The 22,706-nt window shown below is 42.4% G+C and overlaps 1 protein-coding gene across 8 annotated transcripts in view; it reads right to left on the bottom strand.

The window, feature by feature from the left end:
* Window positions 1–22,706, bottom strand: part of SHROOM2 (shroom family member 2) — a 190,470-nt gene that overhangs the window by 83,376 nt on the left and 84,388 nt on the right. Inside the window, exon 1 of one of the 8 annotated variants that reach the window (XM_073354609.2) lies at window positions 730–788. The exons of the other annotated variants lie outside the window; for them this stretch is intronic. The gene's annotated coding sequence lies outside the window, so the exon portion shown is untranslated. Of the gene's footprint in view, window positions 1–729; window positions 789–22,706 lie in introns of those variants that run through there. 8 annotated transcript variants of the gene reach the window in all.

The raw sequence follows: 22,706 nt of genomic DNA, 5'->3' as shown, positions 1-22,706 counted from the left end.
CCTTTTTTAAAAAACTTCATTTCTGGTTGAAACTAGTTTGGCGGCACTACAATCAGCAGCAACATGCTAGTTCCCTGTGATACACGTCGGTGAATAATTAACAGCAAAGAAACCTCTTCCCTTTTGACACTGTATTGAGAAAACCTGGAGAGTGAATCATTTCCAGGATTTAACACTTTAAATTTTACAAACATACTCTCCTACACAATTTGTCATGAGAACTGGTTAGAATATTAGCATCCTGGAAAGCTAACAGCAGAGTTCTTCACAAATTATCAACTGCAAACCAATCCAACACACTCCCTTACCGAACAGCAAGTGTTGTATCAGTGGCACATAACAAACTAAGGTCAGATAAGAGTGACAGATGGGAAGCATATTGGCAAGCTGTGAGAAAACAGCTTCCCTCAGTTTCTGAATCCTACATTTTTCCTTCACCTGTTGATTTCATTTGGCCAATTGTATTATCAAACATAACAATATTTGAACCAAAGAGCCCTGGTCACAAACAAAAGCCCTGCATCACTTTTCTTTCATAGACACGTTAATAGTATACAGTAAGACAACTAAATGCATCCCTGAGAACAGTCACACACATAATTTATAACAACCACCTGTCACTGCACTAAAAGGTTCTACAATTAATCCAGCATCCCTGCTTCTTAACCTCTTATGAACTGGCAGAAGAGCCTCTCTGCAGGCACAGGTTTCACACATACAGGTACATACCCTCTATCAGAACCAAGATATCATGTCTCCCAGTCTACAGGTGCCTAGGTGAAAACATATGCCTTTGATTAAAGATCTAACATGGCCTCCAGTAATATCTGTGCTAATCAATGCCGTAGGCTTTGGGACTACCTTGTCAATGGGCTATTCCAAAGAGCTAGTTCTGGAGGGGTGTAGTGTTATATTTAAGCTTGGTGCTTAATTTTTGAACAATCTATTTAAAAATCCACAGACTGTCAAAATACTTGAGTTGACAACTTACTTCCGTGGATTATGATGTGACCATATTATGGTGATGCAAAACTGAATTTTGTCCTCTGGCAAAGATGTGCCACACTCTAGCCTAAGAGAATAAAACCCCTGCAGCCTTCTAAACAAAGACTGCCTTCCTCCTGTAGTAATCTGTGCCTGTGTGCAAGCTTGGTGGATATAATTAGATTCAGAAGGAAGTCTTATTACTGCACTACACTAAGAGGCAAGCAGGGATTTTGTTTAGTCATACCCACGATTCTGCTGAATAATTCCTCATGAACAAGGCTTGCTGCATTTGAAAGAGGAGTCTGAAGAATGACTGGAGGGCTGTTCTGGAGAAGAATTATTAGATCACCAATTTAAACTGTGACTTTTGAAGCTACTCTGTGAAAGGCTATCTCAAGCGTGCACATTTGCAATGAGTTTTCACCATATTGTTACAAAATGTAAGTGCCACATTCCTTCCTCTTACTGTTTTCTAAATGAACAGGTTAAACTGGGCCAGTGACCTAGAGATAATACTCTACCGTGCCGTCAGAAAGCCTGGACGCCTTATGCTAGTAGTTCTGTGAAGGATGTGTGCTCACATCCTTGTTTCACTGAACAATTTGTCCTCTGGCTAATTATGCAGCAATGCCGACTGGCTCCAAAAGCCCCTGGGACTATCCAGGTTTGTCACTACAGAGTTTCACTTTGGTTTGAGAATCACAAGAACCCTAAGTTTTCCCACACACCTTCTTCCACATTTAAAATATTCTCCTGGAGCCAGTGTCCCAGTAAAGGAGGTGGCTTGTGGTGATGGTGACCCTGCACATATTACCACCTCAGCAGTGAGAGCAGAAGCAATGTGTAGGAAGCTACACAGAAGTGACCTTAAGCTATAAAGGAATAAGGCGGGATGGGGAGACATAAAAAGCAATGAGATTGGTTTTGAAAATCTCCCCCATGGCTTATAATAGGAGGTTTCTTTCAGCCTTACCTTTGGAGAGACTAGCATACTTCCATAATGATACCTACAATAAATAAAAAAATTAACACAACCAAGCTCTTCAGGGATCTTGTCTCCAGGTGTGGTATGGTCACTACTCCTGATGTGAAGAATCTGGTTACTGTACTTGTCAGAGTTCCTTTTAGGGGGGTGTCATAAATATAAAGGGAAGGGTAAACCCCTTTGAAATCCCTCCCGGCCAGGGGAAAGCTCTTCTCACCTGTAAAGGGTTAAGAAGCTAAAGGTAACCTCGCTGGCACCTGACCAAAATGACCAATGAGGAGACAAGATACTTTCAAAAGCTGGGAGGAGGGAGAGAAACAAAGGGTCTGTGTCTGTCTGTATGCTGCTCTTGCCAGGGACAGAACAGGAATGGAGTATTAGAACTTTTAGTAAGTAATCTAGCTAGGTATGTGTTAGATTATGATTTCTTTAAATGGCTGAGAAAAGAATTGTGCTGAATAGAATAACTATTTCTGTCTGTGTATCTTTTTTGTAACTTAAGGTTTTGCCTAGAGGGGTTCTCTATGTTTTTGAATCTAATTACCCTGTAAGATATCTACCATCCTGATTTTACAGGGGGGATTTCTTTATTTCTATTTACTTCTATTTTTTATTAAAAGTTTTCTTGTAAAAAACTGAATGCTTTTTCATTGTTCTCAGATCCAAGGGTTTGGGTCTGTGGTCACCTATGCAAATTGGTGAGGCTTTTTATCCAACATTTCCCAGGAAAAGGGGGGTGCAAGTGTTGGGAGGATTGTTCATTGTTCTTAAGATCCAAGGGTCTGGGTCTGTAGTCACCTAGGCAAATTGGTGAGGCTTTTTACCAAACCTTGTCCAGCAAGTGGGGTGCAAGGTTTTGGGAAGTATTTTGGGGGGAAGGACGCGTCCAAACAGCTCTTCCCCAGTTACCAGTATTAGTTTGGTGGTGGTAGCGGCCAGTCCAAGGACAACGGGTGGAATATTTTGTACCTTGGGGAAGTTTTGACCTAAGCTGGTAAAGATAAGCTTAGGAGGTTTTTCATGCAGGTCCCCACATCTGTACCCTAGAGTTCAGGGTGGGGGAGGAACCTTGACATGGTGGCATAGTGGTGGGATTAACCTGAAATCATTTTGAGATCCAGTTGAGATTTTTTGAACTAGAAATACAGATTTTAAAAAGGAATTTTTTTTTTCCTGTGGAAAGGAAGTCCAGAAAGCAGTTGAAACTGAAAGCAGATTGTTTTTTCTCTGCTTGTGGCCAAGCAGAGACAAAAGGGGATTATCTTGTGAATTGCAGGTTTTCTTTGCCTGGAGGCAGGGTACTTAACTCCTGCAGGGAAATTCACAGTCTTCCAACCCAGAGGTTTTTTTTTCTTTTCTTCCTAAAAGTAAATAGGGGGTGTGTGTTCTACCCATTTGCTTTTTCTTTGGGCTGGGTAAGCAGGTTTCCAAGTAGTTGGAGGTTTTTTGCTTTAATTTGGGCCCAGAGCAGAGACAAGGGAATTGTCTTTTTCTGTAGGCTGACAGTCACTATCAGAGAATAGGTATTCTATTCCAGCACAGCAAAATTTTACAGCCACGTTTTGTTTGTTTATTTCTAAACCTCGGGTGTAAAGTTAGTTAAAAACAGAGAGGTTAGAATGACCAAATCCTCAGCTCGACTACAGCTGGAATTAGCCAAATTTCAGGCTGAGGAAAAACAAAGGGAACATGAAAGACAGATAGAACTCATGCGGCTGGAGAAGGAGGTACAGGAGGCTGCCCACAGGAGGGAAATGGAGGCAAGGAAGCATGTGGAGGAGGAGAAGGAAAAAGAGAGGAAGCATGTGGAGGAGGTGGAGAGGATAAAGGCCCGGCAGAATATACCAACAAACCCTAGCAATCCTTCTCCAGGTACCACTTCCCATCCCAGAAAGTTCCCCACCTACAAGGCAGGTGATGATACTGAGGCCTTCTTAGAAAACTTCGAAAGGGCCTGCCTTGGGTACAACATCTCTACTGACCAATACATGGTAGAGCTGAGGCCGCAGCTCAGTGGACCCTTAGCTGAGGTGGCAGCTGAAATGCCTAAAGAACACATGAACAAGTATGAACTGTTTAAATCCAAGGCGAGAGTCAGAATGGGGATAACACCCGAGCAGTCTCGTCGGAGGTTCAGAGCCCTAAGGTGGAAACCAGACATGTCATTTACCCGACATGCCTACCACATTGTGAAACATTGGGATGCCTGGATATCAGGAGCAAGTGTTGAATCTCCAGTAAATTTGCCCTTCCTAATGCAAATGGAACAATTCTTAGAGGGTGTTCCTGAGGAAATAGAAAGATACATCCTAGATGGGAAACCCAAAACTGTAATCGAGGCAGGAGAGATTGGAGCCAGATGGGTGGAGGTGGCAGAGAAGAAGAAAACTGGTCGCAGTTGGAGCGGAGACCAGAAGGGACCACCCCAGACCACACCCTATTACCGGGGGCCGCCCAAAGCCCCACCTACCTCCCAAAGAACCCTCCAGACCCCTTATCGTCCCACCACCCCGTTCTCCAGCAACCCTCCTCGCCCCGGTGACCCGTCAGCTGGACAATGTTTTAAATGTAACGAGCTGGGGCATGTAAAGGCCAACTGCCCCAAGAACCCCAACAGATTACAGTTCATTGCACCGGAATCACACCAGAGGTCCACAGGCCCAGATACCTCCCAGATACCCTTGGAGCGGAGGGAAACTGTGAGTGTGGGCGGGAAGAAGGTCACCGCGTGGAGGGACACCGGAGCACAAGTGTCAGCTATCCATGCTTCCTTAGTGGACCCCAATTTAATCAACCCAGAGATCCAAGTGACGATTCAACCCTTCAAGTCCAACTCTTTCAATTTGCCTACAGCCAAGTTGCCTGTCCAGTATAAGGGCTGGTCAGGAATGTGGACTTTTGCAGTCTATGATGATTATCCCATCCCCATGCTGTTGGGGGAAGACTTGGCCAATCATGTGAAGCAGGCCAAGAGGGTGGGAACGGTCACCCGCAGCCAGGCTAAACAAGCCGTGAGGCCTAGCTCTGTTCCGGAAACTTCTATCAGGACCTGGTCAGAGGTGATGGACCCAGACCCCAGGCCAATGTCTGCAACAGCAGTAGTGGATCCAGTCCCAGAGACCCAGACGGAACCAGTCCCAGAACCGGAACCAGCCGAACAACCAACACCAGACCCCGTGTCAGCACTGAATCCAGTACTTGCAACCTCAACACCAGAGGGCCCCACCGAACCTGAACTGGCAACAGCCGATAACTCTACACAAGAGGCTCAGCCGGAGCCTGAATCCCAACATAGTGCACCAGCGAAGAGCGGTTCACAGTCAACAGAAACAGCTCCATCCCTTATATCGCTTCCAGAGGGACCAAGCCTAGGTCCCCAATCCAATGTGGGACTGATGTCTCCAGCATCAAGGGAACAGTTCCAGACTGAACAGGAAGCAGATGAAAGCCTCCAGAGAGCTTGGACGGCGGCATGGAGCAACCCACCGCCTCTCAGCTCTTCTAATCGATCCAGGTTTGTTGTAGAAAGAGGACTTTTATACAAGGAAACTCTTTCTGGTGGACACCAGGAAGACTGGCATCCTCAGAGACAGTTGGTAGTTCCAACTAAATACCGGGCCAAAAATATCAGTTTTTCATGCAGGTCCCCACATCTGTACCCTAGAGTTCAGAGTGGGGGAGGAACCTTGACAGGGGGGTCTAGAAACAGAAGGTGCTACTTACTGTGCCCTCAAAGACTAGCCTTGTGCTGGTTCAGTGTCATGGTTTTTAGGGAGCACATGAGGAGTTTCAGTATCCACTCCCTCTGTGCCCAGCCAGCACTGCTGACAGAGGTGGAGGAAGGCTTTTGGGCCATGGCCTTGCCCCCCTTTGGAGAGGCCTGCAGTGGCAGCAGCGCTAGCCTCACCTTAGTTCCAATAGTTCTTGCATTCCTCTGAACACAGTATGGCACATGGCCTTTTAACTGACAGCAAAAGCAGGAGGAGGCCTGGAAGCAGGCCTGTCGTTACCCATACACAAAGCACGCAGCTGCGTAGGGCACCAGGAAATTTGGGGCACCACATTTTCTGGTGCCCTGGCGCAGCTGCATGCTGCTCCAACCCCTGCTCCGCCCCAGCCCCGCCCCCACTCCCCTGAAGATTGCAGCCAGGCCCGACCCTGCACTCATGGCGTGGCAAGTGGAGCGACCCGGCCCCAGCCTGCTCTGCTCCCCTGGCTCCCAGTCACGCTGCTGGGGGGCGGTTCCTCCCTGCCCCCAAGCCTGGGAGCCAGAGGAGCAGAGCAGCCTGGGGCCCCACGCCTCCGCGTGGGGAAGTTTTGGGGCCTGGCCCCAGGCCTCCATGGGGGATGGGGGCTGGCCCCTTCCTGTGGGAAGTGGAGTGACCCGGCCCTAGCCTGCTCTGCTCCCTGGCTCCCAGGTTTGGGGGGGAAAGGGGAATCGCCCCCCAGCACTCGCCGGCGGTGCAGCTGGGAGCCAGCTTCTCCCGTGGATGCCTGGGGGGCTGCGTAGGGCACCAAAATAGCTAGGGACAGCCCTGCCTGGAAGAATTTTGCATTAAGTTTCCAGTCCCTCGGCCCACGCCACTTCCAGCAGCTCCCATTGGCCTGGAGCAGCGAACCGCGGCCACTGGGAACTGTGATCAGCCGAACCTGCAGACGCGGCAGGTAAACAAACCGGTGCAGTCTGCCAGGGGTTTTCCCTGCACAAGCGGCGGAACCAGTTTGGGAACCGCTGCAGTCGGACCTTAATTTTATGAACATGAGTCTTATGAACAGCCAGTTATACATGAACCATTTTTCCTACGGTGGTGGAAAAACTGTATAATGAAAGTGATGTTGATGAAGAACAAGCCGACATCCTTTCACATTTCGATTCCTTCAATGCACTGGAAATAGTTTTGCAGTGGTTTGAAGAACTAGAAGAATATGATGCAGGGCACCATACTGCAACTTTTGCACTGTATCTACTGTAATTTTGAGATGTTCAATTTTACAAACTCCTCCTCAATCCCCAATTAGCTCACAAAACAGTTGATCTACTGTACTTAGTTTATTTTTTGGCAATATTATAAGACAGAAGCCGGCACTGTAAGTGCAATTTCTGATAAAAAGGGAGGGGGACAGAGGGGTGGAGGAGTTATTGTGCTCCTCATTTGTGCAACTGCTGTCCTGTAGTCGTTTCACAGGCAAAGCCCAATGCACGTCAGTGGGAGTTACACGTGCATAAGGAGGAAAGGATCAGTGTCAATAATACAACTAAAATATGTTCATATTTTTCAGCAATATTCTAAATAAAAACCTACATTTTTACATGATCACGTTTACATTTTCCATGTTTACATTTTCTTAATTGCTAGTCCAGATATAAAATTAATATGTAAAATGTGTATCTATATATTTATTAAATAAAGAAGCTGGATCAGTTATGAGGGAGAAAAATGTTACTGGAAGGTCAGCTGTATGAAGGACATGCACTGCTATAAGGCAGAATTCCAAGTGTGTGTTTGCTGTAAACATAAAGTATTAGTTACTGGAGAAGGTGTGGACTCCAGAATGTTCTTTGGATTTTTCTATGCAATGTACATTTATTATATTTTACAAGGTTCTAGCATTGTACTTTTTAAAACTGGTCAAACATACATTATGTAATAAACAGAATACTATGCAAACAAAGTGCGTGTAAAGCTGTATCCTTGGTGACAAACATTTTTTAGACAGAGTGGGATGACATTCTAAAGCCTAGTGTTGAACCTTGCCCCCTTCAGACAGGGCCACGGAGATTACTATTTCCATCTTAGATGCTGACAAGGCTCCTAGCAGTATGTTATCCAAGAAGAGAATAAAGAATGGCAATCCAGGGTTGCACTGGATTCTGGTAATTTCAGGACAAAGTAAGTATACGTGCTACAACGCTTGCGTAATAGAAACAACTTGGCACCAGTAGTGAGGGCAGGGTTTAAGCTTAATGTAGACAATATGTGACTTTAAATCAAAAGATTAAAAAACATTAAAATAACCCCAAATATACCTGGAAATAGTTATAATCTTACTCTTTTAAATGAATGACACAATTAACCAAAAGTGATTTATAATTCATGATTCACCTGAACGCAAGTAATCAATAACACAACCGGGCACATATTCATCACCCATTTTGAGTATGCTAAGGCACACATTTGCTAATTAATAAACTCTTTATTGTGTTATTGTGTGGTTAACTGAAAAAGCAAACAATTTACAAGCACTAGGTATTCTAAATATTACTTCACCAAAGAAAATACTTCTAATGTGATGTGCTTATTTGACACAATTACAGATTTTATAGTTATAGTTCCTCGAGCTAACGACTAAATGTTTTTCCATTGGAAAATGCTGATTCATCAAAACCAAACACTTTGTGGGAAAGCGTTGCTTTTGATTAATCTCTGAATTCAAACCATTTTCGGAAAAAAATTTCAAAACATCCCATTTAGACATTTTCAAAAACGTTTTGTTTTTCTATTGCATCAGCTTTTAGTTTCAAAAGTTTAGTTAATCTATACTAAAAATAGGTTTTTTTTAAATGTAGGTTGAAATTGAAATGAAATATTTCTCTTCTGATGTGAAATTTTTTTATTGTTTGTAAGAAATTTCAAGATTTTAATTTTTTGTCCCAATCTGGGAGATGAAAAACTTTTTTGAAATCTCAAATTTTTGCAGGATGTGAAAACCGTTACCTGATCTAATAGTTGCAACGCTCTGAGTCATCCAGAGATTTTCAACTGGAATTACACAGTCTGTAACAGTATCAAGTGCAACACACTGCAATGAGTTTCCCTTTAGAGCACCTGATCCTTTCTTCCTTCTCCTTTTTTCATCCTTAATCCTCCAGAACCTCCTTCCCCTTCTGCTTTTCGTTAGCGGAGCTAATGGGTGGGTAGAAGGATTTTAAAAGTGAAATTGCTCGCACTGCTCTGCTGTTTGGTGACATCACAGCTTCTGATGCTTGTTCTTTGAATTTGCTCTGCCAGTGAACTGCTAAACAGGGTACAGCTGGTAGCTGTATTTTGAAGCCCAATTACTACCTACTGTGATATACCTGTGTACACTCCAGACTAATGAGAAGCTGCATCACCTCTGCCCTGTAACCTGGGGTGTCTTTCACAGTGCTTTGCTGCTGTAGTCTACAACCTGGATTGCTCACAAACAGCCTCCAGCATGTAAGTCACTCCCAACTTTGTCTGTGGGAGCTGAAGCTGGCCAGCCAGCCACATCTTGGCTCTTACTAGCCTTAAAATTTACCACAGGATGACCCCAACACACTCCCAGTTCCAGATTTCCCCCACCCAAAAAATGTATGTCCTGTATTGCCTAGCCCTCTCCTGGACAGTACAAATATGTTAAGTCTGTTATTTAAGGGAATAATATGCACACAACTTGTTTACCCCAAATGGAGTTACCCAGACAGTTGAACACAAGGGATTAGATAAAACATTAAAACAAGTTTAACCACAAAGAGAGATTTTAGGTGAGTACGAGCAATGAGGCATAAAAGTCAGAAATGGTTACAAGAAAAATAAAGATGAAACGCTTACTGGTGCCTAACAAACTATATTAGATTCAAAGCAAAGATTTCTCACCACACACTTTCAGCAGTCTTATCAACCAAACTCTTTAGGGTCAGGACCTCTCCCCGAGAGCCCAACTCCTGCTTCTTTTGTCTCTTCAAGTCCAGTGAATGCAAGGGGGAAGGAGAGAGAGAGGGTTCTCTTCGGGAGTTTGTCTCTTCTTTTTATAGTTTCACTCCCCCTCTTGAAAAGCTTTTCCAGCTGAGACCCAAGAGACAAACAGTCTGTGTGGAAGGATGTTCCTGATGGGTTTTTCTACCCGTTTGAACTTCCTTTGCTTTTCTTCCCTGCTTGATGACCCTGTTTACTGCTTAAATGAAAATTAAGGCAAGCACACATTCCTTCCCTTGTTTAGGACAGATCTGCCTGGGCAGGGCTAAAGGGTTTGGAACATGTACTAATGACATCATAGGGGAATCTTATAATTGTACAGTGTTGCCACACATATTTTTACTAGGACAATACTGACCAGCAAATTATGAGTTTTCAAATGATGCCTTGCATGGCACACTTTGTACAGAGATTATTACAATAGTATGTAGGGTGTGAATACAAAGGAATATTCCATCACAGCAACTTATAAGGCAGAAGGGGGATGAGGGAATGTTTCATTCCATAGCCTAGAACATTCTCAGACTGAGACCAGACTATCTCTAGGGTTCATTGACAAACTACACCAGCACATGAAGAAAATAACCTACTGGTTTTGTGTTAGCAGAGCATGATAACCACATGAGGTATACAGCTGACTCACAGAGGTCTCCTCACCACCAAACTGGCCCACAAGAGAGACTACATAGACCATCACCACATCAGAAGTACTAAGAGCACTGTACAATTACATGCAGTCTCCAAACTTCAGGGGAAAGAAGAAAGGAAATAGGAAAAGGAGGCCAGGGACAGAAGGTGGCTGTAAACCCACTTCATACACATTAATACAGTTCATGTATATTTCATACAACCACAAATTTATGAAGAGAGACTTGCTAAGAGGTATTTAAGATTTTGCATTGTCAATAGAATTTCTGTTTAACAAATATGTTTGGTTATAACAGATCGATATGGGAGGCGAAGAAGCTAGAGAGTTCTAATGTGTGAACTTGCTAGAAGATAAATGATATGAGTTTGAACCTTCGCCATCCGATCAGATTGCAATTATGTTTCATCCAAGCCATTCTTTATACTAGTTTTAAAACACCTGAGACCATAATTCAACTAAGTAGTTTAAACAGTTGTTATCACAAGTAACTTGAATAATGATAACTTAGCGGATTCCTTGGCTGCTGACCAACACTACTCAGGACAAATGGATTCTACCTTATTACACATAGCAGAGAAATACAGAGACTTACGTTGCCTGATAAATCATTTTCCTAGTATGAATTTTAAAAGATTCAAGAAACATAACTACTCAGTGTATTTATCAGTCCCATGAAATAGGATACCATTACCAACTAAAATCTAATTAGCCAAATTAAACTTTCAAGAAGATTTACATTTGGTTTAAACAAGTGAAATTCTTTATTTTTCTCTGAGTCCATCTCCCTAAAATAAGGATATTGCTGAAAGTTCATTAGTATGACAGTAAAAGATTCCTAGCCTGTTTGTTTATTTTTAAGGCAACTAATCTAAGAAGAATCAATCTCAAATTTGGTTGGCCAAAAGGAAATATTTGTTTTGTAGCCAAATAAATGATGATTTTAAAAAAAATTACATTGCATTATTTGACCACTCCAACCCCTCCTTTAAGGATTACTTATTACTGTGATCTAACCTGTATTTAAAAATCCTGGATAAGATAACTGACTAGACCAGAGACTTAAAATGGAAACCAGGCTCCTATCTTAATTTGCTTATAAAATAAAACAGCTGTACCAGACACTGCACTTCTACTGAAAAACAGTAAATAATTAGTCATATACACTGAATAGTTCTGTGACACCCCATTCACCATACTATCTGAGAACCTCTCGAAGATTAATGCATTTAAACATCTGACACCCCTGTGAGGTAGGAAAGTATTATTATAGGCAGAGAGAGAGAGTAGGTGAGTAGCTCAAGATCACACAGGAAGTCTGTGGCACTGCTGGCAATGGAACTCAAATTTCAGGCCAATGCTTTAACGACCAGACTTTCTCACCAATATCCCCAAAGTAAAGTGTGTGCGCGCACAACAACTGAAGGAATAGATAAGATCATTCTTTTGCAGCTGTTCTGTTGTGTCTACAAGGAAACTAAGGCAGGAGGCTAGTTCACATATTTGGTCTTGGGTCAGACAATGTACCCAGGATTTTTAAATCCAGGTCAGCACTGCATCTAGCAGGCAATAACTAAAATTTCAAATCATATTTAATATGAATGTCAGAGATCCCAGTACACAGTTCTTCCCTCCAGTTCGGAGAGAACAATGCATGCCAAGACCTGTAGTCCCTGAAGGCTACACTGTCTTATAAAACAGAAGGCTGGTCAAGGACCGTTTGACCTGTGAGCCAATCTTAGATCCCCTTTACCTAGGCTATCATTCCTCCATCATCATTAGAAGGTTATTCCTATATTTCATAGAATCATAGAATATCAGGGTTGGAAGGGGCCTCAGGAGGTCATCTAGTCCAACCCCCTGCTCAAAGCAAGACCAAACCCAACTAAATCATCCCAGCCAGGGCTTTGTCAAGCCGGGCCTTAAAAACCTCTAAGGAAGGAGATTCCACCACCTCCCTAGGTAACCCATTCCAGTACTTCACCACCCTCCTACTGAAATAGTGTTTCCTGATAGCCAACCTAGACCTCCCCCACTGCAACTCGAGACTGTCAAGGTTCCTCCCCCACTCTGAACTCTAGGGTACAGATGTGGGGACCTGCATGAAAAACCTCCTAAGTTTATCTTTACCAGCTTAGGTCAAAACTTCCCCAAGGTATAAAATATTCCACCCGTTGTCCTTGGATTGGCCGCTACCACCACCAAACTAATACTGGTTACTGGGGAAGAGCTGTTTGGATGCATCTTTCCCCCCAAAATACTTCCCAAAACCTTGCACCCCACTTCCTGGACAAGGTTTGGTAAAAAGCCTCACCAATTTGCCTAGGTGACTACAGACCCAGACCCTTGGATTTTAAGAACAATGAACAATCCTCCCAACACTTGCACCCCCCCTTTTCTGGGAAATGTTGGATAAAAAGCCTCACCAATTTGCATAGGTGACCACAGACCCAAACCCTTGGATCTGAGAACAATGAAAAAGCATTCAGTTTTCTTACAAGAAGACTTTTAATAAAAATAGTAGTAAATAGAAATAAAGAAATCCCCCCTGTAAAATCAGGATGGTAGATACCTTACAGGGTAATTAGACTCAAAAACATAGAGAACCCCTCTAGGCAAAACCTTAAGTTACAAAAAAGATACACAGACAGAAATAGTTATTCTATTCAGCACAGTTCTTTTCTCAGCCATTTAAAGAAATCATAATCTAACACGTACCTAGCTAGATTACTTACTAAAAGTTCTAAGACTCCATTCCTGGTCCATCCCCGACAAAGACAGACTATAGACAGACCCACAGACCCTTTGTTTCTCTCCCTCCTCCCAGTTTTTGAAAGTATCTTGTCTCCTCATTGGTCATTTTGGTCAGGTGCCAGCGAGGTTACCTTTAGCTTCTTAACCCTTTACAAGTGAGAGGAGCTTTCCCCTGGCCAGGAGGGATTTCAAAGGGGTTTACCCTTCCCTTTATATTTATGACAGAGACCATTGCCCCTTGTTCTGTCATCTGCCACCACTCAGAACAGCTGAGCTCCATCCTCTTTGGAACCCCCCTTCAGGTAGTTGAAAGTTGCTATTAAATCCCCCCTCACTCTTCTCTTCTGCAGACTCCTCATAAGTCATGTGCCCCAGACCCTCAATCATTTTTGTTGCCCTCCATTGGACTCTCTCCAATTTGTGCACATCCTTTCTGTAGTGGGCTGTTTATCTTAACCAGATGCATGCACATCTGTGGATGTTTGATACACAAATCTCTTTCTGTCTGTAAGTAGAAATATATTATGCTTCCACTTTTAAAAGACATCTTCACTTGGTCAATGAAAATAATGTCCACCAGAGAGCGCTAGCAGCAAAGGACTACTAGTATCATGCAGAAAATAGGACTTGCAGTCTTTCTGAATAAAATGCACCTACTATTATCAAGCTCCTTTGTTTACTTAAAAGAAGCTCTCAGACATTTAGTTAGACCAAAATTTTCAAAAGTGACTAGTGACTGAGTGCCCCAATTTTTGAGCACCCAACTTGAGACCCCTGAAAAGGTCTTCAATTTTTATAGCATGAATGCTCAGCACTTTTTGACTCTCAGGGCCCTTTAAGAGATTTCAAAAACTGAGGCATCTAAAAAAAAAATCACACTGTCATTTCTGGAAATCTTGGCCCAATGACCTTATACCAAAATTTCTAGCATGCTCCACTAAATGCCAATGCTACACACAATTGCTCCAACTCTTCATAAAGACGGTTGTGGGTGTTTTTGTTTTTGTCTCAGCTCCCAGGGGACTGAATACCCAGCCACCTTCCCATCTAATTAATTATTCAAATAAAAGTGTTGCTAGTTTCTTAGAATAAGCCAGTTAAAGAAGTTACTGTGTATCTTTCCAGAAGCAGCAAATGCAATAGCAAGTATTTTCCAAGCAGCCTAGTCTAAGAGTTCCTGTTTTTCTGTATTCCAGCTTCAAATGTCTTATCAAAAAGGAAGTGACATCTGAAAAGTTTTCTAAAAAAAGAACCAACTTGCTATTTGAAAAGGAAAAAATAAAATCCTGGCCATGTGTTTCATTCTCCCCCTCGTCCCCCCCCCCCCCAACGTCCCTAAATGGAAAGGAGGGGAAAAAAGAAAAGGGGGAAAAAAACCTAAAATATTTTTCTACATACCCGTTACTACTGTAACTGAAAAAGCCAATCACAACATATTGATACTTGTAGCAAGACAGAGGTCTTAAAACAGCTACACTGAAACAGTGACTTGGTCCTTAATAAGCTGCTGATAGAATTTTAGTTATTAGATATGTGCACAGAACCTCAAAATTCTGGTAGAGGAGAAGACAGCAAACACACACACACACACACACACAGAGTATCTATTATTGTGGACAGTGCAGTTGTAGCTGTATTGTCCCCAGGATATTAATTCTTAATTAATTAATTTAGGATAGCTAAAAATTGTTTGGGTGCCTTCCATTTTGTGATCAATACTGTATAGACAAAGCATTATCCAGCAACTAAAGGTGAAATCCTAACCCCATCCAAGTCAATGCAAGTTTTGCCATTGACTTCAGTGAGGCAGGATTTCACCCTAAATGTTTTCTTATAAGGGAAGCAAAGATTCACTTTTCCCTACATCTCAGCCCAGCTGGGCAGGCTAGAAGGGGGGAAAAAAGTAACTTAATTTGTAAAGAGATTATCTATTTTATGCAAGGAGGCATTCAGCCATCAATCCTCCCGTCTGCAAACTCACAATCTATGATAAAACTTTCATATTCCATCCGAGATCTGTCTCAGTGAGACAGATGGATACATCTGAATGACTCACATTGATTCTGGAATCTGCACATTTTTTTAAAAACAAAATATATAAATACATTTTCTCCATTTTTGAGTAACTATAAGTGACATTAAATAGTAATGTGATGGGATACACCAGGCCCTTCGTGGCCCCCTACTGAAGGCCTCATGGTCTTACCACACCCCACCCCAGGAAGGAGCTGTGAAAGTGGGTCATCCAGGCCTGCCTACAGAAGCCTTGTGGTAGCAGGCAATCAGAGCCCAGCAGGCTCAGACAGAAGGAGCTGCAAGGCCTCCACAGGTGAGTTCCTGGCTGTGACCAGAGGGGCGAAGAAGGAGACTCCTCACTGGCCATAGATCGACTGGCTTCATTTACTGGACCTGGGAGAGAGAGGATCTGAGAACTCTAACTCTAATGGAATGAGACCAAGTGGGAAGTGGCCCACAGAACGAAATAGCAGCAATCAATCAAAGGAAGTCGTACATGGTTGCTGTTTATAGGGTCCCTGGGTTGAAACCTGGAGTAGTGGGTGGGCCTGGGTTCCCCCACTGAGAAGAGGACAAGGCTCCTTTAGAAGCCCAAGGAAAGGGCTGAATTTAACAGGCCCAGAAACAGGGCTGAAGACTTTGGAGAGGGTAGACAATTTTGTTGGACTTTTTTGCTACCCTGGAAGGGGTAGATATTGACTTGGCAAGAGGGTTGAGCCCGTAGATCTGCCTAGCAAGGTTGTAAGCTACAGAGGGCACCAGGAGTGGGGAAAAGTGCAGTACCTCACCCATATGCTGGGAGGCATTCAGGAGGTGAGTGCCCCCATTCACAAGCTCTATAGCATAAGATGCTGCATGCCATTCTTTTCGCACAGTGAAAAAAGCATGAGCATCACATTATGTATTTAAGGATAACTACTACTTGTTTGTTTACAGTGCTTTTCCTCCTGAGGTATCCCAAGAGAAAACCAAGTAATCCTTTCTTACACAACCATTCCCTGAAAAGGTACTGGGAGCATTCACATGAGTAAGGTGCGGTACAATCTAGCCCTTAATAATAGATACTAAAACTGCTTCACTCAGCACTAAAATGCATCTCTGCCTGGGGTGGAACATGGCATCTGTTTAATAGCACACACCTCACCACTGTACACTAGCAGGAAGTGCAACACATCCAGCTGAAACGTCAGGTTCGATTCAGCACCAGCACAGAAGGTGTTACCCAGGTGTAAAGTGGGCAAAGCTGGCCTCAACACACCCTTTGCCTTCTGGATTCTGGGTTCTATAAGGGCCAAAATGGCACCCAGCATAGCTCAGCATCCCTGAAATATGCTGAGTTACAGAAGCCTCCCCAATGCTACCTTTGGCTTACATCGCAAGCTAGAATGGCCACAGTGGCTCATGTTATGGGCCCAAAACCGCTTGTCCGCATCTCCACTCCTGGCCTGCCGCCTACAACAGGCTTCCAGGAGAGCCTATGCCTTTCCAGCCCAGTGCCTTCAGCAAGGGGAATACTTGCCTGGTTCCTTGCACCATACAGGGGAGCAGAATGCCTCCTTTCATGTGGATTTTAGGTAAGCAGAATGCAATATCTAAACTGGAACTTAACCAGGACATCAGGATAAATACTTCCCTTACAAAATGGGTTACAGGATCTTTAATGACAGGGTCTCTGTTTTACAGCTTATATGAAAGATCAAAGCTCCAGTTAAATGATCATGTAAATCACAGTGTTTTTTATGCAATGGTAAGTCAGTGCAAATTGGGCAGGGGTATCTTGAAGCCTCCTGGCGGTTGTTTATTTATTTATTTATTTAGTCATGATACATGCCAAGCAAGCAGGAGGGCAGGGTTGTAAAATTGTACTTGCTCGCATGCTCAGGATTTGTATACATTACAAAAATCAGTAGAGGTTAAGCTGAGGTTAGTTAACACATATCCATGCAGGCTTTGTTGTGTTTAACATAACATTAGTTAAAACATATTGGTTAATACATTTTCTGACACGATGTATTTTTCCAGAGTAGATAAGTCCTCATTGACATGGGTAAACTAAGAAGTGACAATGTCATAATAACAATAGTATTCTGACCTCAGAGAAGAGTCCCCACCAACTGAATTAGGAGCACCATTTCCAGCAATACCCTGGATCAGAGTCAAGAATCAGAGGGGTAGCCGTGTCAGTTTGTATCCACAAAACAATGAGGAGTCTGGTGGCACCTTAAAGAGGAACAGATTTATTTGGGCATAAGCTTTTCGTGGGTATGCATCTGAAGAAGTGGGTTTTTCTCGATTGGAGTGTGACATCTAAGGAGTAACCTGGCCTCGCCCTGAATAGTTTAAGAGATCACTGCCAGAGACGATATGGCTGCAACATTTATGGACCTTGTGAAAACAAGGATCCCAAACATTCCCCAGATAATGGGAAACACAAAGGTTTTATCTTCAAAACAAGGAGTTCAGTAATGCAAATTTAAACAAATACTCTTGAGACAACATCATCAGCGAGTACTATTTTAAAATAGTATTGTAAATGAATAGCTGCTGTGTTTTGTTTTGTTCCCCTCCGCCAAACTCACAATGCTACTCTCTTCTGGAGTCAACAATGACTTTTCATATTAGGTAGAAAATATTGGTGGGATTAAAATAACCTCCATTTGCAACAGCATAGCATGCGGGGGACTGGAATTATTTCCCAATCATCTATTAGAAAGGAATAGTTTCATTTTTCTATGCTGTGAAAGTATTACTTTTAACTGAGTGTTTAGAAACTGTCATTGTATATAAATGTAATATTTATTTTTAATCTCAGTGCAGATAAACTGGCTCTGATGTTTTGTAAGATTTCAGCACTCATCTACAGTGGAAAATTGTCCCAACTCCAGCAACAAAGATGGCTAGCCACTCACATAGCTGTATTAGTAAAAACAACAAGGGTGAGCAAGGAAAGTTTTGAACTGTGCTAGCATACAACAGTGCAAAGCTCTGCTTGCTGTACAGATATATCTTTACATAAACTGCTACAGTATTTCTGGGAGTCACAATATAAGTTGCAAATAAAAGTTACAGTTACCTAGTTTGGGATGATTTTAGGAGGTCACACAAAATTTGTGTTTTATTTGTTTTAACTTCACTATTAGAGCTAGTCAAAAAAATTGGTTTGAGATTTTTAAAAAAATTCAGGGTCTATTTCAAAAATGAACATATGGGGGGGGGTTGAAAGTTTCCAATTTTTTTTCCAAAAGTGAAAAAATTGTTTTTCATGTTTTGGTTTTCCTGCCTCTTTTCCTTTTTCCCTCCCTCTTCAGTGGCTAAATGAATAAAGGAAAAAGGAGGGGGGGCAGAAGAGGGAGCAGCAAAGCCCTCAAAATTTGCACTTTCCATTTCTTCTCCATGTCTCTCAAAACCTATTTACCACTTTTCCTCCAGCTCTACTCACAACTAATTTTGCTTGTATCGAAAACAAAGGTTGCAAATGTTGCATTACAAGTCCAAAGAAGGTAGTGACACAGTATAATGAGGAAAGAGAGAAAAAAAGGGTATGTCTACATGGCAAAGAAAAACCCGCGGCATCACGTCCCACAGCCCTGGTCAACTGACCTGGGCTTGTGGTGCTTGGGCTGCAGAACTAAAAACAGCAAGTACAGATGTTCCTGCTTGGGTTGGCGCCTGGGCTCTGAGACCCTCACCCCTCGCCATGTTTCAGAGCCCTGGTTCCAGCCCGAGCAGGAACATCTACACTCCCCAATTGAGCTGGGCTCCAAATTTTGGCACCAGGGGATTTTCTGGGCAGTGTAGATCTACTCAGACTTCACTAACCTTTTGGGGGGAAATAAAGAACAAATATTCTCTTTTTATTATTTTTGTGTGTGTCAAAATAGAGTTAGACAAAATAAGAGAACGTATGTGAACCGTCATTGTATTAGTACAAACTCTGCTGTGGTGCAGCATTCTTAGAAAACTAAATATTAACCCTAAAATACTGAGGCATGTAACAAGACAAAAAAAGTAAAACACATAATTGCATCTGGTATTTCAAAGTATTGCTATTTATTTTCTGTATTAGGGTAGTGCCCAGAGGTCCCAACAAGGATCAGGACTTTGCTGTACTAGGCACAGGACAGACACATACCCTGTTGTAAAGAGTTTCCACTCTAAATAGACAAAGGATGGGAAAGAAAACAGGCAGAGAGATGAAGTGACTTCCCCAAAGACACACAGCAGGTCTGTGTCTTAGTGACTGAGCCAGGAACAGAATTCAGGCCTCTCAAATCCCAGTATTCTGCCTCTGACAGCAATCAATATCAAACATTGCAGAGGAAGGGCACAAGAAACCATGATGTGGGCCGTTACACAATAATTTGCCTTGCGTGAAAATTTCTTCCTAACCGCTGTGTCTAAAGATTATACCCTGAAACATCCAGTCTGAAAACAACCAAAGTAAAATGGTGGTTATTCTAACATTTTTCCTGAGTTTTTTTTTAAGATTATAATCTTTAAAAAATGGGGGAGGGGGGAGAGAATTTGTCAAACAATTGAAAATCAATACATTAAAAATATATATATGAAGTGACTAGATTTTTAAGATGTCTGCAAAAAAAGATTCCTTTCATTAGTTGAAAAAGCCAGCATGGAAGCATTTAATTGATACAGTTCTGACATTGTTTTTAGGCCTTTACCAAAAGCTATGTATCTAGCCACTTAGACAGCTCTCCTGATCAAAATATTAGAGAACCTCCCAAGTATTTCAAAACAAAATCTCCCTCGCTTTCGTCCCTCCCAGCCTGTCAGACAAATAACTTGATTCGTTTGTCTGCTTGTTTATAATTGCACGAGAGAGACAGTGGGTGTATTGGGTGTCTGGAGTGGCTGGCACAATGGGTTTGTTGGTTTATAGCTGCCCCAAATGAACTGTATTTCATTATCAACTGCATTCCAAATTCTGGCTGTCTCCATGCAGATGTAAAGCATTTCCAAACCAGCTTGAGCAATGGCCTACCGACAGCACTACACAGGTGAGCTAGTGAAGGAAGAAGAAAAGGAGTACTTGTGGCACCTTAGAGACTAACCAATTTATCTGAGCAAAAGCTTTCGTGAGCTACAGCTCACTTCATCGGATGCATTCAGTGAAGGAAGAGTGCTTCAGTTCCAGTATTCAGGTATTTGCCATTTAGGAGCTAACTGAGGTGTAATGTATCTGTAGGGAACCAGAACTACAGGGTACTTATCGCAACTCTGTCACTGAGTCATTCTTTAGCTTTCTGTGCCTAAGTTCACCCACCTTGAAAATGGATATGGAATTTGTGTAGCTCAGAGGGTGTTGAAAAGCTCAATAGTTGCAAAGCACTTCAAATTAGAACTGCAATACCTAAGCTCCAAATTGTTACTATTAATATCACCTCCCTTATTATGAAGTTTCTGTCATCCACATGGCAGTCTGCTCTCCAGGGAAATATTTGAAAGATTCATGTTTCAGCATACGCTGTCATTTAATCTTCAGAATAACACCTCACATAAATTGTCATTCACTATAATGTGTTTTTAAGATGAAAGAAATGTATTGGTTCATGCCTGAATGCATGTACACATGCCAACAAGTTCCAGATTAGTGTATATAGTGAACATACAAGTGCATGGAAGCTACTCCAGTCAATTAACAGTGGAAAACAGAACATGCCCAAAAGCATTCACTCCAGATGTACAGAAAATCTTACACCTGAAAAGAAAGCTACTTACTCTATCATTAATGGATACGTTTTTCCAGTTCCATCAAGTCCGGTATGTCACTTCCTCCAGTTTTATGAAGAAATGTTTTACATAAAGGTTTCAAAATCAGTGCTTTTACTTGAGAAAAATAAGGAAAGAGGCATATTTACAATAGGAATACAATAAATTTGTTAGCTTCAAAATGGCTTGAAATTTCACAAAATCTAACTGAAGTTCTCAAAAATGGAGGTCCCAAACTTAGGCTCCTAGATCCATCTTTAGGCAACAAAATAAGTGGCCTGAGGAAAGAAACTGAACATCTGAAGTCCGTGGGAGGTTTTAGGACTCAAAATCTTTGAAAAATCAAGTCAATGTATTTCATTGCTATACATGAACTAGAGCTAGTCAAAAAAAAAAATTTTTCATTTAAAACATGGCCTTTAAGAAAATGGAAAACTTTCAAGAAAAAATTTTCAGCCAAAGCTGTTCCAAAAAAATGTTGGGGAGTTGTTTTTTCATTTCCTCCCTGTGCACACACTTAATGGAAAAAATAAAAGAGGGCTGATGGGAGGAAAAAGGAAGGCAGGGAAACAGAAAAAAATACCACCCAACATTTTATATAAAACTTGAATTAATTAAAAAATTGTTCCTCTCCCCACAGATTCAATATTAAAAAGTTACCATATTTTGACCAGTCTTAATATGGACCTTAGAGCAGTGGTTCTCAAAGCCGGTCCGCTGCTTGTTCAGGGAAAGCCCCTGGCACGCCGGACCAGTGTGTTTACCTGCTGCGTCCGCAGGTTGGGCCGATCGCAGCTCCCACTGGCCGCGGTTTGCCGATCCAGGCCAATGGGGGCTGTGGGAAGTGGCGCAGGCCAAGGGACGTGCTGGCCGACCTTCCCGCAGCCCCCATTGGCCTGGAGCGGCGAACTGCAGCCAGTGGGAGCTGCGATCGGCCAAACCTGCGGACGCGGCAGGTAAACAAACCGGTCTGGCACGCCAGGGGCTTTCCCTGAACAAGCGGCGGACTGACTTTGAGAACCACTGCCTTAGAGGACGCAACTGGTCAAGAGACTAAGGCCAAAATTTTTCAAAGTGTTAGGTGCATCCATTTGTGAAAAATGTTGGCCTTAGTCTCTTGATCAATTTGCCTCCCTTTTCTAAGGAGCCATATTCAACATCTACAGTATAAGAGAATATTTGAGATACTTTTAGCCTTTTGCTTGCACGCACACACGCACACACACACGAATGTATACAATCATTAGGTAAACTGACATGGCTTTGCAGCTAAATTACAAAGAAAGAATCTAAATTCACTGGGATGCGGGTAGGGGGAAGTTTAAAGATGACTCACCAATGAGCATATAGAGTCACACTGTCTGGTGCTGAGATCTCATTATCTGTCAGAAGTTAACACAATATCGGACAAGGCTATAATTTAGATGGGAGACCTACATGGAATATTACTATTTTAAGTATTGTTGGTAATTCTGTAGATGGATGAGGAACATGGCTGCTTCAGATGCTTCCCTCTCCCCCCTTATTTGTCACTTATATTCATTAGGGTTTTTTGAGGGGGGTGGAGGGAGGAGGTAGAAAGGATGTCAACCTGGTCTGACTCAGGTAATTATATTTTGCCTCCATAGAATCCCCCTGCAGTTTTGTCAAACAATTTCTTTGCTGCTCCCTGTTAAACAGCTGATCAATACCAACTCAGGAGTGATGTGTATCAATCTACCACAGATGAGAATCAAATGCTTATTCTGATTTAATAGAAATTTGGTTTTTGACGAGAGAGCCCTCTAAGAAGACCTGGGGAAACTTATTTGCTCTCAAATAGGAGGAAACAAATATCTTTTTTTTAAAAAGTTCTATTTATCTAACTTGGCCA

This window comes from Lepidochelys kempii, chromosome 1 (genome assembly GCF_965140285.1).
Source record: "Lepidochelys kempii isolate rLepKem1 chromosome 1, rLepKem1.hap1, whole genome shotgun sequence".
Classification (NCBI taxonomy): Eukaryota; Metazoa; Chordata; order Testudines; family Cheloniidae; genus Lepidochelys; species Lepidochelys kempii.
The sequence above is the reverse complement of the archived record's forward strand: the minus strand, read 5'-3'. Positions and strand labels throughout refer to the sequence as shown.